This window comes from Anopheles aquasalis, chromosome 3 (genome assembly GCF_943734665.1).
Source record: "Anopheles aquasalis chromosome 3, idAnoAquaMG_Q_19, whole genome shotgun sequence".
Lineage (NCBI taxonomy): Eukaryota > Metazoa > Arthropoda > Insecta > Diptera > Culicidae > Anopheles > Anopheles aquasalis.
Genome location: NC_064878.1, coordinates 40364064 through 40381563, shown reverse-complemented (window position 1 = coordinate 40381563; position 17500 = coordinate 40364064). Strand labels below are relative to the sequence as shown.

At 49.8% G+C, this 17500-nt stretch overlaps 1 protein-coding gene across 1 annotated transcript in view; it reads left to right on the top strand.

Annotated features, from left to right (window-relative positions):
* LOC126576152 (uncharacterized) overlaps positions 1–17500 on the top strand; it is an 89318-nt gene that overhangs the window by 24301 nt on the left and 47517 nt on the right. The window lies entirely within an intron of this gene.

Sequence of the window (17500 nt, the reverse complement as noted above, 5' to 3'; positions counted from 1 at the left end):
ATCTCTCCCTCGAGAGCGAGCGACCGATCGCGATCGATGTCCCATTCGCGACGAAAATGGTGAAAATACGGTGGCGATCCATCGATCCACCTCTGCTGCACTGCATGCATCCGTCTGTCCTGCCTTGTCCTGTCCTGTCCTGGGCTCAAGATGGTGGTTTTTGTGTTCCCTTCGCACCACCGCTACCGGCCGCTACCGTTGGAGACGCGATCTCCGGGCACAAAACCGCGGGGCATTAACCAGCCGAGCCGAGCCGAGCGGAGTGGAGCGACCGCTCGAGAGGTGAATGATAATGATGATAAAGGACGCGCGATGGCCGTGATTGCTACCGCTTTCGGTACGTTCCAGCCAGGTTTTTCTTCCTCCTTTGCGCTGCGCGGTGGTTCATCATCATCGGAGCTGGAGCGTATTCCGGCATTCCAGCCCACTGGCGACTCGGGGCGGTAATATTTTGCGAAAACTCCAGTTTCGGTTCCAGCAGAAGCAAGAAAGGAATGTCACCGACGGCTTCTGATTCTGGCTGGTTGGTTGGTTCGTCAGCTTAGTTTGCCTTTTCATTAGCACAGCTTCCGGCAGCTAATCTTATCGAGCACGATGCGAAGGTGAAGTGTGTTGCGAGATGTGTACTACATCGAAACCGCTTCATCGGAACATGGGTACAGGAATAAATGAAAAGAAACCTAGATAGATATGGTCATTTCCTACCAGAGCAGCACTCCCAAGCGCTCGTTCTCGTTCCTTGGTTCTGTTCCTCCCGGGAGACAAGAATCCTTCTTCTTTTGAGCGAGAGCGACGCGACATTTCTTTCCGCATGTAAACACGTCCAAGGATGACGGACTACCGGGGAAGGGGACGGAGGCACTCTAGTGTCCGAAGATGGTAAAATTACTTCGCACCTTCTGCAACTACCACCACTTCACCACACCACACCACACCGCACCGTGGCACCGCTTCGCGATCGTAATTGCTCGCACCGACGATGCCGATTCCGCGCGGCGGTTTAATTGGAGGAACAGAGGCGCGCCTTGGACGACGGCGACGAACCGAATTCCGCAAATCTGTGAAATTTAATCACAACAAATTTTTGTGACCCAATCGTACAGTGCGTGCGTGCGTCCGTCCGTCCGTGCGTCCGTGGTTGTTTTGTAGTGATAAACATGCACACAGGCACGGTGCGATCGATCGAATTGTGATCGATTTCACCGGCCACATACCGAACCCCCGGGTCGGGTCGGGACGCGAAATCGTTCGCATAACGTGCGCGTGCTTTCGCTCGAGCGGACCGCCTGCGACGGACTTTATTGCGCGAAATGCGCATAGCATTGACCATAAGCTGACTGACCGGCCATAAGCAACCGGTGGCCGGTGGTGGTGTCCCGGGTGACCAATCAGGCACCATCAGGCAAAAAACAACAACGACGCGTGATACGGCGCACAATGGTTTGGTTGCGTGAATTAGGGCACTTTGTAGGATTCAATTTTTTGGCAGTTTTTCGAGTATTTTGTGCGGAAATTTTTGGTACCGTGCCGGTGTCTGTTTGAACTATTTCGAGTCCCGGGTTGTCCGATGTTCGATTCCGTATAAGGGAACATAAGGAATCTAGTATTTAATTTTTGGGGAAAAATAATTTGAAGAAAAAAAGTTTCTTCTAAAGTAAACATTTCTGGCATTTGCATATTTATTAATACCTACGGCCCTTAGGAAGCAAACCATGTGTATAGCTCCCAGGGGCTGAGAGCGAAGGAAATGGGACCAGGATATTAAAATAAACCTGAGAAAAAAAATTAATACGTAGTACAGTGGAAATATTGAGAGACAAAAAGTATTTTGGATAGATTACCGGTTGATGAGGTATTTAGAATTGAGAAATCACTGAATTAGACCAGATTAATTAAGTAAGATGGATTCATGTACAGGTAACTGTTGTTCGAATCCGAAGTTGAAGTATATGGTGCTAAGAACAAACGAAGCATAACAATTCATCTTCAACTACGGCTCTATCATCGCTATGCTCCTTTATTATAATTCCTATGCGAGAGGCCATATACTTTCTTTTGACTAACTCAACCAGTAGTACGCTCTAGGAGTAAAAAGAGGTGTTTATTGCTTGAACAACAAGGTTTTGCATACTTCAAGCAGCATCGTTCAGGTCTGGAATAAATTAAATGTCCTCACCAAAGCTCATTATCAATATTCCACGGTGATCTCAATCAGTTGTGTTGTTCATGAAAGCATGAAGATCTCGAAGAATGAGTTAATAGTCACGACAAACATACAAGATTCTCATCATAAACAATGTAATAAACTCAAGCAAATAAAAAAAAGGTACATATGGAATCATTTTCTTCTTTTTATTAAGGCTAACTCATATGATGCAGTGAAATTGCTTCGTTTAGTAGCTTGCCAGTCCGGCTAGAAGCAACTTAATTGTGCAGAGACAACAAGTAAGAAGGAACTCTGAATGCTATTGGCCTATACAGATTGTGGAATTAAAAGGCAATTTAAATTGAATAACTATTTGGGAAAAGCACAATAGCCACAGGACAAAACATTTTCAAAACCACTGGGAATATATTTCTATTAAAAAAATACAATAAATGAACAGCTTTCTTGGTACATAAAATCACAGAAATTTACGTCATGTTACGTCATGTATCTGTAATGCGTCTGATTCTAGATGGAACCATTCTATAGCAACATATTAATCTCGGCTTTTTTTCTCGCTCTTCTTTCTTCCTTTCTCCTTCCTCTGCCCAGGTATGACGTGCTTTAGGTGCTAATGCGTTGGTACGCTCCCGTACGCTACGGCTCACAGGTACATTGTAGTGAACAAATTTTCGAACCAAAGCCACGACTTTCCCTCCCCTCTCCCGGTCTTTGATAAAGCGCGATAAGAAAGGAGTCAAACCGCCACCCGCTCTACCACCCTGCGACTGCGGACGGACGCTCATTTTGTGTATTGTTTTGCAAACAATAAATGGGTTGCGTGTTAATGAACCTCCAATCCATTCTCTCGAACGACTTTTCCCTCGAAAAGAATCCAACTCCGCAGAATGCAACTCCCCATTTCTTCTTCTTCTTCTTCAGTCTGTCCGTCCAAGATTTCACACAACAGTTTAACGGTGCGCGGTGCGCGTTGAGGTGCGGCAGAGAACGCATAAAACCGAACCCGAAAAAGTGGACCCCAGGAACAAACGAAGAAGAGGATGGGGAGGAGGAGGTGCGTAAGAGGCACTCGCACTTGCGCCAGAGTATGTACCTCCGCCTCTCCAGCACATACAGTAGCCAGCAAACATTGACAGTTGATGAGATTGATTTATAAAGAGCTGTCCATCTTCGGCAAGCTGCTGCGCCTCCGTGGTCCTATCCTGTGAATGCAGATAGTAGCTGCCCGCTGAGGACTAGCAGGGAGGTAGGGAAACTGATGCTGCGATCATATTTTCGGTGCTGGAGTGCAAATTTCTCTGGATGGCTTTCGGGCGGTCTGTAACAATGCGTGTGGAAGCGTCATGGGGAGAGAAACAGGGAGAGAGAGAGAGAGAGAGAGAGGCCAACGGGGCCTCATAATTTAACCCCGGCCGATTCGCTGCGTCACAGACCAGACGCACCGGAATCAATGCATCGCGCGGTCCCGATCGAGAACCAACGAAATGCGTTTCAAACGAGACGCGCGCGACCATCAGCCTCTGAGGGAGGTTCTGGACCGAAAACGAGCAATCAGGTGGGATGTCCCCGGTGACCTGCCACCCGGGGCCCCTCAACAGCATCAACAGCAACTGCATGAGGAGCACCATGAGCAGAAGTAGTAGTTGGCGCAGGTTTTTCAATTAAAAACCGGCAGCATTAACCGTCGCTGGTCGACCGGGTAGAGTCCGTTGACCGCTGACCAGGGGCCCATGGGGATGATCATGAGCCTTGTGCGATGAGTGATGAGTGCAAAAAGATGAGGAAGACCGGCGAGGAGAGGGAGAGGAAGTCCTGTGGTTGTGTGTGGTTTCTGAAATTAAACGTTCATTAAGCTCCCGATCCTCGGGGTCCCGGGCCCAAAAACGGTTCGCGAACATGCACCTCGGCCACTGTTTGGTCTCTCTCTCTCTCTCTCTCTCTCTCCTCGAATGCTTGAACACCCCGGAGATCGAATCTAATTCGGCTCAGGGATCAGACAGGTTGTCGAACGATCATTTTCGGGGGACCAACACCGTCCTCCTCCTCCGGAGAGGAGTCACCCTCTCGCCCCGCGTAATGATGCCCGGAAGCGCCTCAAGGGACGAAAGGGGTCCCTGGTTGCACCCTGGCTTTCCAGTGCGCCATCGATCCATCAGTCATCAGTGGGGCCAAACACTTGGCAAGCATCCATCGGAGAGTCCGTCATCGTCGTCGTTGTCCGCGAGGACCCCAACGGCCACTATAATCATCTCGAGGCCGCTCCAACGAGAGCGAAAGAGCGAGAGAGAGAGAGAGAGGCCCCGGCGAGAGGACAAAATTAACCCTCGGGGTATTCCTCACCGCCCTCCTTCACTCCTTTTCCCCTTTTCTGGGATGCAACCGCGGTGCAATTGCAGGGATAATAGAAATTTGAATCGAGAATGAATTAAAATTCTCGTCCTCTCTCGCTCTCGCTCTCTCTCTGTCGCTCACTCCTGCTCCTTAAGCTCCCGAGGGACCCCGCAGGCATGCAGACAACGCAGAAAAAGGGAAGCAAACGAGTCAGGGGGGGGGGAGGGACCTGCCGTGTAAGGAGTCATTTTTAATGGATTTTTCGGGTGCAACCGGGCGCGCGCGATCGGTCCATCGGTTGTCGGTGAAGGGCACACACAATTTGAATGAAGCCAGGCACCAGCAGCAACAGCAGCAGCAGCAGCATCTGGGCTGCAAGCCAGGCTAATGGACAAAATGAAATTCAAAGACGAATTGACGATAACGACGATATGAAATCGCGACGAACAGAACAGAACGGTCCCGATAATCGTCCCGAGGGCTTTAAGTCGTCAGTGGCCGAGCAGAGGGCAGGGCATCCTCGCTCGATCGATCCGGCCCCCCCTGCCCTCGCCATTCGCTAGGGGGAGAGGGAGCGTAATCATAGCTTTAATGCGAATTCCAAAATCACCGATTCTCCGCACCGGGAGAGAGAGAGTCTGTCTGCGCAGCGCAACGAACCAACCTGTATGCTGTGTCCGGGGACGTTGACAAGCGCAAGCGCAAACATTATTAATATGATTATGCAGCCTGTGTCCCCGTCTACCCCGAAAAAATGAGTCCTCCTCTTCCTTCAAGCTGCTGCCAAGGTACTGCAGCAGACGATCTTTGGCTCAAAAGCCGAGAAGCTGGACTGCACTTGTGATCGGGATTAGGATGCTGCTGCCGTTAATCCGTTCGTCTGTTTTCGTCCGTTGCCAATCGCGATGCGATGCGATGCGTTGTCTGATCCTCCCCCTTGTTCGCCGTCCCCGTCTGGCAATGAAATTCCTGAACTCTTTGGATACCTTGCTCAGGTCGGTGTCTGCGGCATTAACCTGCTGCTGCTGCTGCTGCCTGCTTTATTGGTCCGGTAGCAGCCATCAATCTTTTGCATCAGCATCAGCAGATTCGCGGTTTATTGCCACGACACACACATGCACACTCCATGCGCTGACCACAAGACAACGCATTCTGAGGGCGAGACATACCACGATACAACATTCCATCAGCCCGGTGGACGGTCAGTGAAGAGCGTGAATGCATCGGTAGCTCAGTTGCCGCTGATCGAAAAGAGATGCAGTCAATGTTGTGTCGCGTTTGGCATTTTTTTGTGTGGCATTTTCGGAGAACGGATGGTGGATAGGATCAAACATTCACTGATACATTAGCTATGGAGCTGGTGATCCTAGATTTTTCCTAGATTAACGCCCGGAAGCTCCTTTTTTTTCAAGGAAGTGCAATGGTTCAACAGTATATTATAATTCATGTTGATAATTTAAGCGATTTCAAACATCTGTGTGCTACTTACATTAGATCAGTTGATAGATCCTCGATATATTAGAACAAGGTGTTTACAATAACTGTGAGTAGATCATGTTGAGCTTTATCGCTTCAACTACTGCTTTTTATCACAGTCTTTGATATGAAGAAGATGAGTATTTGATAATTATCTGAACAAAAAAAAAGGATAAACATAAAATAATCAACTAAGTATGAATTGGTCTAAACAGATTTTGGAGATATGCGCGCGTAAGGAGAAAGTGATGGACATGTCTACATGACAGCGAAAGCTGGAGAATTTTTCGACGTAAAATAACACAAAAAACCATCTTTCCATACAAATCCGTCTCGAAATCGTGAATGCACGTGTCGCGAGCAAGTACGAACTTTAAAAAAGCTGTCAAATCACGTAAAAAGATTATCTCAGTATCTCAGAATGAGCAACACTGTTCGCGAATACTTTATGTATCGTGTAGAAGTAATTTAAAAATAGAATTACTGATGGCAGTTACCTCTAAGCAGTAGCTCTGTTTAGTCCTTGATAGTGGCACCAAATTTTCAACCATTATTGTTATCTGGAAGGGTACAAATGCTACTAGCGGATGTCAAGAAGCACCACAAAGAGGTTCTTTCTAAAAACTGCTTTTGGAAAACGCTAGATACTAGTTCTCTGCAGAGAATGTTGTCATGGCGCTTATCGTAGGATTTTCTTTTAAATTATCAATAGAGAAATTAGTACTTCTCAGACCTGTGAAGTAATAAGAGCTTGTATTCATCATGATTATTTGAGCGAATGTTTTAGATTTGCGCGGATTAGCGCTTTTACAATGGGAATTTTTCGAGAAATTCCACCACTTGTTAAAAACTTCTTGGTGCAAAACGAAACAATCTATCTACTTGTGAATGCAGAATCAATGCAGTTGGTGTCGCTGTGGCAATGTGGTCAACCGCTAATGTAACTTCCCCTTCCCCTCTCAAAATGATGATCCATTACCCGCCCTCCCTTCAGCTCTGCTAGCACTATCAGACCGCCGCTATCTGCTTAATGATTTGTGAAGAGAAGAGAAGAGTTGTGCGCGAGCGCGAGCGCGAGAACTGATGATCGCAACCGACCGCGAACGAGTGAACGCGCCGGCCGGGGCCGATCGGTAGCATTAATTAATACCGGTAGCTGGTAGCTGGCAGGCAGACAGACAGAAAGACAGACAGCCAGGACGAGGCCAACCTACTACAGAACAAACAACCGCCGTGAACGTGCGGAACATGGCGGATGTCCACCGCGGATGGCGGTGGCTGAACTGTCAGCCGCCTGCCGAAGCTGTCACTCAACCCTCCTCGACCTCCGGGACGGGCTGAGGGAAGAGATGAGGTCCCAGTGGGTCTCTCCCTTCTTCTGCTACTGTTGCTACTGCTTAACTGCACCGACGCCGCATTGATAGCTTACCGCGATTGGCTGCGGACAAGAGATACAATCTAGTTACGCCAACGGCGCTCGCTACCACCAGCAGCAGCAGCAGGAGGTAACAGGAATGGATCGATAACTGGTGATACTAGCGCAAAACGAGAGAGACACACACAGTGACGTGCGAAAGACAATAACAGCATGTGTGCATGTGTATGTGTCGCGAGCTGTTTAATTTAAAGAAATCCAGTTAATAGTCGTCTGATTAGTAATTATTTGCTGCGCGACGTTTCGTCCGCTCCGTGCACCGCACTGTCCTCAGCGTGTTTCTCGTCTTTTTAAGCGTCCACGATCAGCGCGATCAGCAAGCGACCGCTGCTGGCTCTTAGAGGGCTTAGCTTGGCAACGCATGATCATCGTCCTCGTTCTCGTTCGTTCACGTGCTCGCGACCGCGCCGATATCTCTTCAACCCGCTGGAGGGCGAGTGATTGAAGTCTTTTGTATGAAATTCAAGCGACGAACCCTCCCCGGTCGCCGTCTTCGACCCAAAAACCATCATCAGACTGGAGCGCGGATCCCCGCGAAAACCCCGCGCTGACCGAAGAATGACGAACTGTTCTGTCTGTCGCTGCTCTGATGTGTCCACACCGGTGCCCAGGAGGGGAAATGGGCGAAGAGAGAAAGGAGGAAGAATGGAATGAGCGAACATGTGTAAATTGGGAACACTTACGCGCGCCGACCGGCCAGAGATGCGCGAAAAAGTACCAGTGAGAGAGAGAGAGAGAGAGAGAGAGAGAGAGAGAGAGAGAGAGAGAGAGAGAGAGAGAGAGAGAGGACAAAATCAACTCGAGGATGGAGGAGCGGTGGTCCAGAGGGGGTCCCGAGATGGACAAAAAGGGCAATGGCGAAACGGCGTGGAGTTGAGATAAGAAAAGGGCTTGACGACGCAGCAGCAGCGATACAAGAGGACGCGAGCAAGATTGATAGTAGCTGACAAGGCCCCAGAGAAGGAGGAGAAGGAGAAGAACCTGGTGAGGGTAGGGTGCACCTCGTTGTCTCTCTTTCTCTCTCTCTCTCTCTACCTTGTGTCTGCTTCTGAAATGCTGTCGGGATAAGGGAAGCAGGATAAAGAAGCGCGCGTCCGCACGCACCATCGTCCGGAGGTGGCGGTTGCGGTGAACAGTCTCTCTGCTTCTCTCTCTCTCTCTCTCTCTCTCTCTCTCTCCGGTGCTGCTGCTGACCGGCCCCCGCGGACCGTTGATGATTTGGAGATGATGGAAGGAATGAAGAGCGTCAGGCGAGCAAGCAAGTCTGAAAGGACTGACGGAGGATTGAGAGGCGGAGAAGGAGATGATAGCATAAGAAATCCATCTCCCTCCCTTCTCTTCGGGGGTACCCCCCGGGCGGTGACGAGTGCAGAAGGGGACAAGGGAGGAAGGCAACATAAAAACTTGCTGTGTGTATTTAGAATGCATTAAAAATTGCATACGCTCTCGATTTGTCTCGTAAGCCAGCAGCAGCAGCAGCAGCACCATCGACGAGTTACCAAAGGGATCATGTGTGCTTTCGTCGTTGTCGTCTTGGTCATCGCCGTCTTCGTTGTTGTTGTTGTTGTCGCCGTCGCGGGCTGTTGTCGGTCAACGCATACTACGACCGCGGTTGCGCGAAGAATGCCGCAATGTTGCTGTTCTGCTGACAGTGATGAAGATGACGAAGCTGCTGACGACGACGACGACGACGACCGAGTGGACACTGTGGTTGCTGGCGAGGAAGAGAAGCGTGCGAGGATCGCCCCGATCGAACACTCCCCCCGTCGGTAGGAAAATATCAAATAAATAAAAATATTTCCTTCGACGCGAACGTGTGCGTGCGAGAGTATCAAGCGCGCCAAACGCATCGCAACAGGAACGCAACGAGGGTTGGAGCAACGTGGAATGAACAACAACAACAACAACAACAAAAAAAAGACAAGGCATCATCATCATCGGTAGCACCGGCAGCACCGGCAGCAGCCAAACATACATAAAACAGGAGAAATAAATTTCAGTAGCAATCACCTTTTACGAATGGACGAACGAGAGTGATTATGTTCGGTTTTCGAAGTATTTTACTTTATGGTGATCTTTGGCCATCGGTTGCGGTGTGGCCAGGAAGGGGGATGGGAGAAAAGAACAAGTGTACTCGGTGGACAGTCTGTCGAGAATGAAGGGGCATGCAGGGGCATGGTTTGTGGTTGTGGTTACAGAGCAAACGCAAGTGGCGCAGAGTGTTTGCGTAGCTTTCTAGAGCGATCGTGATGTCGTTTGCTGCAGCATTAAAGCATAAAGTGGTAGCAAGTTTGAAGACTTTTGTCACTCCACAACTCCTGCTGATCGACCCGACCTGAGTACCCAAAGACGAGAATTCTTGCGATCAATTCATTTTCGCGATTAATTCATTTTTCACTTCATTTATCATTTAACACTTTTATGCACATTTGCATCCACACTTCGGTGCATTGGAATGTGTGGGGTTGCACACCTGTCGCATGTCCAAATTCCGGTCACTTCACTCCCCACTCCGGTGGGGCACGCAAGGGTGCCAAAAGTGGCGCGGATTTCGAATTGATTGAGTCACCTTAGACGTGGCGTGCGCGCGCACGAGCCTCCAAAACGGCAGATAAAGGTGACGTTTATTGCTGTCCTCCGCACACAGGCACACGCAAGCACTCGTACCCTGACCACCGGTCAGATTGACAAACTGCCCGTGATGGAACAAAAGGCTTGTGACACTGGTTGGGTCGTTATTTGTTTTGTTTTATGTTGTTTTTTTTATGTTGCTGTCGCTACTCCTGCCACACGCTACCTTGCGCTGACGCTGACAGTTTTTTTTTCTTATGCTCTGTTCTGTTCTGTGTCCCGTCCCGTCCTGTTTTTTTTTGTGCCAGAGGGATACCAGCATAAGCGGAAGCTTGCATGGAAAAGGGAGCAACAGTTTGTTGCTGAAGACTCTGGGGACTCTGGGGACTTCCTTCGAAGCTTCCCCTTGTCCGTTAAGAAAAGAAAGAAAGAAAGAAAGAAAGAGTAAGCGAAGTTCCCTAAACGATCGAACTCGATGCATCGGAATGATGTGTTGCAGAAGAAATGCAACAAAAAAGAGAAACAAAACAGAACAAAAAAAAACGACAACCCACACAACGCCAGGAATCGCACCCCCGTCTCGATAGCATAGGGGTTGCATCGAGATGATGGCAGAGGGCTTTGAGGGTGGCACATAATCGTTCAATTTGGTTCTGTTTGTCGCCTTACCTCATGTGCATCGCCGTGGGGTCTGGTGGCATTACAAAATGTTTCCTTTCTTCGTGGCCTCTCCTCTAGAATCCTTTCTGTGATCCCCCTGGCCAGGATGGTGTCATCCGGGGGCTTATCGCAACACTGCGCACTTCACCCACAAACATTTCTCAAGGCTTGCTTTGTGGATCCGTTATGCTCATGCCCATGCTGGCAGTTGGCAGTTGGCGGCGACGTCCTTCCGGTGGCGAACAATACCCGGAAACCCGGAACTACTCGCCGGTACCCCTCCGGAGGGTCAAAGTTACGATAAAAAAAAAAGCGGTAACGGTTACGTATCTTCTTCTCTTTCTCATCGTCGCCGTCGCCAGCGTTTGCTTAATCATGTTTTCGCTGGCACTCGACTTCCTTAGGTCATGGTTTGGTGAGTGCATAAGTGCAGTCCCTTACGCTACGCACGCACCCTGATTGCACGCACACGGATGGGCACACTATCTGACCCCTTGGAGAGCGCCTCCGCTGCTGCACTTTTGACAGCGTGACGCCGATCAGCCAAATTCCTTTGTCTTTCCGTTTCCCCGGACCGGCATAACAATTTTTTTTTTGCATGTCGCTTGCCATTGACCTCAATGGCCCAATGGTTTCTCGGCGTGGTGAGTGAGATCTCTTCGTCGCTTATCACCATACGTTCGATACCGCACAGCAGCAGCAGGACGGAAGCACCCGGGCTGTCTACTTCCTGATGGAAGTTTTGCATAGTTTGTCCAATGGTGGCGCTATGCTGCTGCTGCTGCTGCTGTTATGCTGGTGGTGGTGGCTTTAAGGTTTAAGCTTATCGGTCCGGGAGGAGGTCTGGGTTTTTTGCGATAACACGTCTGCTCTCTCCATCCGCCCTGTTAACGCCGTCGTGGCTCGTGATGTCATTTCGATGCTCACTGACGGTGCCGTCGCTAACATATGTTTGACATACAATTGTAGGGCGTGCTGTCACGCGGAACGAATGCGTATGAATCGTTCAATTAAGAAACTATGTAACGGTCAGATTAGTTGGCTCCAACGCGCAGCTCCGAATAAATCAACTCGCGTTAAATTGAGCACGAGTTGCACCCTAGACCAGGGAGACAAACGCGCCACGCTCTCCCTCTTTGGTCACGCTCGTCTAAGACGAATCCACGTTAAATCGTGTGCGTCAACAGGGGGGGTGGGGGGTTTGTTTGCGTTTGCAGTAGCGCAGCGCGCATACATGATATGATATGATATGAGAGATGGCCCCTCGGTTGGCGCAGTGGTCGCGGATCGAGATTGGTTTTGATTAAAATTGATATCAATCGATTGATAAATTTCAATTGATGGCAAATGCAATCGGTGGCCGGATCGGCGTCATCCGGATCGTGTGCGCCAGGCCAGCCGAAGAAGACGCCGTGGAGTGAGTTGCGAAAGCGTGCGACACTCGCACTCGAAGTACGCTCGCTAGTTGTGACCTTTAGGGGCGTGCAAGTGGCGCAATGTGCATCTTTCCTGAACGCCTGGTACGCCACTGACGTGCGTTCTAGTGATGTGTACTGTAATGGAACAGCAGCAGGAACAGGAAAAAAAAACTGGTAGAAACTCTTTCCTCCTCGAGGCCACATCAGGCGCGCTCAATAAATCACAAATCTGCCACCGAAGCTTGTCACCTCGCGGAACATTGGCGTCGCTCTCTCGGGAGACAAACACCTTTTGTCCTGTTGCACATTCTGTACGGAGGAGAGGCCGTTACCGCTTCTTATCGCAACAGTTCGATCGATGAGCGGGCGGGGGGGGGGGGACTGAGAACGTTTTGTAAAACTTCCGAAAACAACCGAACGCTCGAGACTTCACTTATCACGCCAAAGCGTACCCCCTTTTTTCGGGTTCGGCCGAAAACTTTGATAAAAGAGAAGGAGGAGAGCAGAAGGAGGAGTGCAGAGAGCGGAGCAGAAAGTTTTATTATTATTCATTACAATAAATCATTTGTCATTAAGATGTTGGCTTCTGGTTTTAATTTTTTGTTATCATGGCCGCCATGGTGTGCTGCGCCGGCGGCAGGTAGACGGGCCACTGTCTTGATGCTCCTCATTCGCGGATTCGGGAATCGTCACCACGATGCTGCTGCCATCATGCTGCTCAACGCCTTAACCACCGGCCACGCCGGAGTGGTTGAATGGAACATAAAAATGACTTCGCACAAGCCAGGATGAAAACCTCAACCCCCTGGTCCTCAACCAGCACCAGCACCATCACCACACGGATCGATCCGGTGCAAAAGGATGGTCCAAGAAATATGATTATTCATAATTTCATCTCCCCGTTTTCTGTGAGCTTCGCTTCGCTGTGCCTGTGCCTGTGTGCGGTAAGGGAAAGGAGAGTAGCGCGTGCTGCTCTCTTTCGCTCGGTCTGTTCTTGGTCCCGCTGTGGCCAGTGTGCTCGGCATTCAAAACGCCGAAAAGGCCAAACCGCGTTCGAGTCGCGTTCAAGGAATTCCACCGGTGCCCCGTTGTTAACACAGAAATTTTCATAATATTTTACAAAGATTAGTGCTGGAAGGGGAGCAGAGGCAGAACAGTAGGACCGTAGCATCACCGTCGCTCTGTTGTTCAGTGCCGAAAGCAGTGAGCATTCTTCTCGCGATCGAACGAGCGCGCGCGCCACAACGACGACGACGATGATGATGCTGCTGCTGCTGCTGCTGCTGTTGGTCTGGTCTGGTTTGGTGGTCGATCGCAGCATGGTTCATTAATTAAGCATATAATAATGGCGACTGGCTACTGGGTTTTTTTTTTCGGGATAGTGTGGCGATGGCAAGTGGTGGCAGCTTCTGTTCCGGTAGCCCGATGGCCGGTGTGCGGTCGATGTGGTTGATCTTTTCAGTTTTTTTTGTTCGTCTTTTGCAAAAAGCAAGAAAGAAGTGATATTTTCGATTCTTCGGTGCTTCAGCACTACCCCCGCGGGGGATTATTTTGAATAATGAAGAGAGAGAGAGAGAGGGAGCAGAAGAGAAGGAGAGAAAAGGAGTGAAGAAGGAAGCTTAAGCGCGAGTTGCGTGCTCGCGATTCGCGCGAGGTGACCATGGAAGAGGATCAGGCAGAAAATAGATTTTCAAATGGATTTTCGCCAATCACCAAATGCAGCAGCAGCAGCAGCAGCTAATTCATGGTGCTAATGCTACCGGGCGTCCGGTGTGGATGCATTAATCTTGCTGCCGGTATCGGGGTGATGACAGTTTCACGCACCTTTCCGCTTGTTCGCTCTGAACACATTGTACGCTGGAGGCCGCAAAATCGTTCGTTCGCACCTCATTCAACGCAGGGAGCGAAGAACGGAAAGAAAGTGTCGATCGCGCCCTTGTGTTGATCCAACAACCTCCTAGAGATCAGCGCCGGATCGTGCAGCGGATTTAGCGAAAGGCAAACGACAGTTCGCTAAATCGTTCTCCACTCGACACTGTCGCATTCCAAAACGGAGACTGGAGAGGCGCCATAGACGCCGAGAAAACCCCCAAAGACAAAGAAGAAGCAGAACTAAACGGCGAACAAGTGAGTGCTCCGTGGCGCGCGCGCGTCCCACAACGCTGTTAACGAATTTATGATTCCACTTTTATGCTCCAGTGCGCCGAGCACCCAGTGCTTCCGTGGTCGTCATCGTCCGCGTCCCGGCGTCGTTGTTGTCATCGGGGTCGGAGTGTCAAGCAAGAGATAAAAACGGGGCAGAGGGAGAACATGAGTGGAGGGTAATAAAAAGTAAGGAAAAGAAGAAAAAAAAGCGAGCGCTGGTGTTATGAATTGCTCGTGCTTATATTTAAATTAAATAAAATGTTAACCGGCTGCCAGTGCTGCTGCGGCTGCTTGCTACTGTGTGTGACACGCAGAACAGACACGATCATGTCATCGTTGGCTGTGGTGTGCGCCGGAATCTAAATGCAATTATGTTTGGATCCATTCCACTTCTTCACCTTCGTCGACGTTTCGCTTTCAGCTGCACAGCTCGGTGCGGCCACAGTGGAACCACTACAGGGCAGATGCAGATTTTTGGGCCCGTGTCGAGCGTCGTGTGCCCGGACTCATTCGGAAGCCCTTATTATTCGGCCAACTAACCTCACGGGCAGCAGCAGCAGAAGCAGCACAATGTTTCGCTGTCGTTGCTCGCGATCAAAAAGCAACCGTACGAGAGCCAACAATTACACATTGTTTCTGTTTTTTTTTGTGGTGTAAAGCGTTAGAATGAAAAGTTTGAAAGGGAAGGGAATAATACACCAATGATAAGGGAGCTTTTCCTAATTAATCCAACATCACCAGGCTGTGCACACTTAAAACCAGGGCCATGGTCACAGTCAAAACAATTCTTTTTTATTCGTTTATCGGATCACCGGCACCGAGTTTATAAACAAGAAGGACAGCATGTGCAACAGGTTACTGTGGACACCTCAACTTGTCTCCCGGGGGACACTTGGCGCTAGATTTCGCTTCACACAAGCTCCAACCAGCAACCAGTTCCCTAATTTGATGTCCTTTTACCGTCCCTTGCTGGTGCTGTTTGCTGGTATGTTCACATCCTTTTCCACGGGCCCTAGTGCGATGGTCCGTGGTGCATTGATGCGCCTTCCATTCTTTACCATTTTTTTTTTCACGTCCCTTTTTTTTGCTGCCGCTGCCGGTGCTGATGCCGGTCACATAATTGTCCCTCATCGTTAGCAGGATGTACGAGCTCTCTCTGTGTGCGCGTTTGCATGGAAAACACCGGCATCCAATGTTGCTGTTGCTGATCACGATGATGATGATGGTGATGGTTTTATCGCTAGAACGAAATGCTGGAAATGATCGAAACAAACAAGCGAAAACGAAAGAAGCGAAATGACAACATTCTATCAGGATGTAAGGATGCGTCCAGGGGTTCCCGGTCCCTCGTGCGTTCCATCAAGTGTGCATCAAGTGGTACTAGTTCCCGGGGGGGCATTGTTGCGGTTTGCTGCCGAGACCGTTGTGCGCGAGGGAACACTGGTCGCTCCGGAAGGAAACAGGATGAACCGACGATCATGATGATGGTGGTCGTTGTGGCAGGACAACGGAAGAACATATGTTGCCCATCTCTGCCCCCCCTATACAAAGACCCTTTTCCATGGAAGGGTGCATCGAGGTCCCTTTTACCGCTGCTGCAGAAAGCGCTGGCCGGGGACTGGCGGGAAAAACGAATATTCAAATAATTGTCCTCGATTAATTGCTAGTTTGCTGGAGTGGCAGAGGAGCCGCTACTCCCCGCTTCTGATGAGCTATCATTTGACATTGAAACGACAACATCAGGAGGCAGCAGCTACTTCGAGTCGAGTGCAAGCGGAGGGAAGGTGGACATCGTCGCTGGAAGGGGTTTTTTTTTTGCTTTTTTGTTTTTGTGACACAGAGCGCAGAAGCTGGTGCTAATGGTGACAATTATGTAGCGACGAAGGAGAAGAGAGAAGAGGAGACAGATGACGCCACTTTGTTTGGCCGCTGGGGCTTCTTGAAGTGCTCTTGGAGGTCTCTTTCTCTCTCTGTTAATCTTAATCTTACATCGGGATCGGGCGTTAACGAATTAGATCGCCCTAGACGCGCTCTGCTGGTCGGTGTCTCCCAAGTTCTCTCCCAAGTTGATCCCAATTGATGACAAGCCCCAGAGGGTGCCCAGAGAATGACGCAATACCACCGAGCGGCTGTTGACTATCTTCTATCGAATTCATCTACAATGGAATGTGATGTTTAGGATGCTGATCTCTAGCTAGAGGAGAGTATAATTTTCTTGTTTGGAGAATTGTACTAGAAAGGCTAAAAAACATACAGAGAGCATCGCTAAACCATCAGATTGAAGTCAGCTCCACGGATAGTAAATGAAGTACCTTGACAACTTATCGCCACGTAGATTCTTGGCTTCTGACTTCATTTCACCGAGCAGCATCAGCTGACGGTAGCGAGCGCAAGCAAACCAGTGACCACGGCATCCAGCCGCCGTTCTCCTCCGCTGCCCTTCCCTCATCGATCAATTATGATTAAAGCCGCGCTTACTCCGAAGCGCCGCAAGCACTACTTAACATCGATTGACCCGTTGCTTTGACGTTCTGGGGTTTCGACGCGGACTCGGACTCGGACTCGGGCGGGCACAATTGGCGTGGTGGCCACAGAGACACACAACATAACGCCACCACAGCACCGCGAGCACATTGCGACGACGATACCAGAGAGATTAGAGACTCGCGCACGAGCTCGGGCGCGTGTGGCAATCGGCGGGCGTCGGATTTGACAAAACATTTTCATCGTTTTTTTTTTCTTCTATCTCGTAGCAACAGCAGCAGCGATTCTAATCGATCGACCAATTTATGCCAAACTGCTGCGCTAGGGTTCCACCGCTTCGGTCGTCCGATCAGTCGCTTCGGTCGTCCGATTAAAGTTAATTCGTCGCGATCGTCACCACCACCACGCTTCAGTCTTGAAGCGATCTCACTGTTTGCGTTGCTGTCTGTCCTGTCGGTTGAACTAGTTCAACAATCAATCGAGAGTTAACTCTCGAGGCAACGTCTAGGTCGGTGTCGTGTGATTGTCATCGACGCCAGCCCGCGAGATGACCGCGAACTGCGACACTTCACTCGCTCTCTTCGAGTTTCTCTCTCTCTCTCTCTCTGTCTCGCGACGAAAGAAGGCAAATTCCGATCGATTTCACGAGGCGCATCGAGTGCCAAAGGGGTCAGCCAAGCGGGGCCTATATGTTGGTTAATTCAATTGAAACTGATTTGGTTAGATATTGCAACGTCGCCAGGTCCACCAGGCGTTGCGAACTGAGCAAGATATTTCAACGTCTTTTTCGTGCTGCTATCAAGAAGAAGTTCC